Source organism: Suncus etruscus, chromosome 5, assembly GCF_024139225.1.
Source record: "Suncus etruscus isolate mSunEtr1 chromosome 5, mSunEtr1.pri.cur, whole genome shotgun sequence".
In the NCBI taxonomy this organism is placed as follows: Eukaryota; Metazoa; Chordata; class Mammalia; order Eulipotyphla; family Soricidae; genus Suncus; species Suncus etruscus.
The window spans coordinates 49,430,551-49,432,012 of NC_064852.1; the positions used below are offsets into that span (position 1 = coordinate 49,430,551).

The 1,462-nt window shown below is 38.4% G+C and overlaps 1 non-coding gene across 1 annotated transcript; it reads left to right on the forward strand.

The window, feature by feature from the left end:
• The first annotated feature begins 1,073 nt into the window (after positions 1-1,073).
• LOC126009922 (U7 small nuclear RNA) lies at positions 1,074-1,135 on the forward strand. The gene has a single exon (XR_007496085.1). It is a non-coding gene; the product is annotated as a U7 small nuclear RNA (small nuclear RNA).
• Positions 1,136-1,462: the final 327 nt, after the last annotated feature.

Below are 1,462 nucleotides of genomic sequence, written 5' to 3' on the forward strand. Positions count from 1 at the left end.
TTTACCAGTGCAACCTTCCCACCACCAATGACCCCCGTTTTTCTCCCCCACCCCTTGCCTGTCTTCAAGACAGGTATTCTATCACTCTCTTTCATTGGCATGATAGTTGTTGGTGTAGTTATTTTTCTAACTGCATTCACCAATCTTTTGTGGTAAGCTTTGTATCATGGGCTGGTCCTTTCAAACCTCATCTCTATTGTCTCTATCTTTTACCTACTATCTTTTATTTCATCTTAAGGCTCACAGATGAGTAACCATTTTGTATCTATCCCTCTTCCTCTGACTCATTTCACTCAGCATCATTCCAGAGATAAGAAGATAGTTTAACATATGCAAATCAGGAGCCTGGAGCAGTGACGCAAGCGGTAAGGCATTTGCCTTCCCTACGCTAGCCTAGGAAGAACTGTGTTCAATCCCCGGCATCCCATATGGTCCCCCAAGCCAGGAGCAATTTCTGAGCGCATAGCCAGAAGTAACCCCTGAGCATTTGTGTGCCCCCCACAAAACCATATACAAATCAAACAACATCATATAACATATCAACAAAAGGAATAATAAAAACCATATGATTATATCAATAGATGCAGAGAAAGCTTTTGGTAAGATCCAACACCCAATCATGATTAAACTCTCAACAAGATGGTAATGGAAGGAACTTTTCTTGATATGGTTAAGGCCATTTTTCAGAAGTTTATGGCAAACATTATATTTAATGGAGACAAACTAAAAGCCTTTCCTCTAAAATCTGGTACAAGACAAGGCTGCCACTCCTCATGATATACCCTTGGAACACAAAGACACAATACAAAAATTACCTTTTGGCATACGTATAGTCATTGCAGTGCTATTTACAATAGCCAGAATCTGGAAACAACTCAAATGTCTGAAAATAGATGAGTGGCTAAAGAAACTGTGGTACATATACACAATACAATACTGTGCAGCCATCAGAAAAAATGAAGTCATGAAATTTTCCTATATATGGATGGATATGGAAATTATTATACTGAGTGAAATAAGTCAGAGGGAGAAAGATAAGTACAGAATAGTCTCATTCATCTGTGGGATTTAACTTGTGTTACAGCTCTTTTAGAATTTGTCCAGCAGGCCTTTTGGTCTCCACTGGAAGGCCCTCCTATAAAAATAAATAAATAAATAAATAAATAAATAAATAAATAAATAAATAAAAATAAAAGACAGTATGAGAATAATACCTAAAGACAATAGAAATGAGGGCTGGAAGGGACTGGCCCATGATATGAAGCTTACCACAAGGACTAATGAGGACAGTTAGAGAAATAGCTAAACTAACAACTATCATGACAATAGTTGTAAGTAGGAGAAACAGAATGCCTATCTTGAATACAGGCAAGGGATGGGAGAGGAGGAAGATGGGGGTCATTGGTGGTGGGAAGGTTGCACTGGTGAAGGCTGTTCTTTTTTATGACTACAACCCAACTAC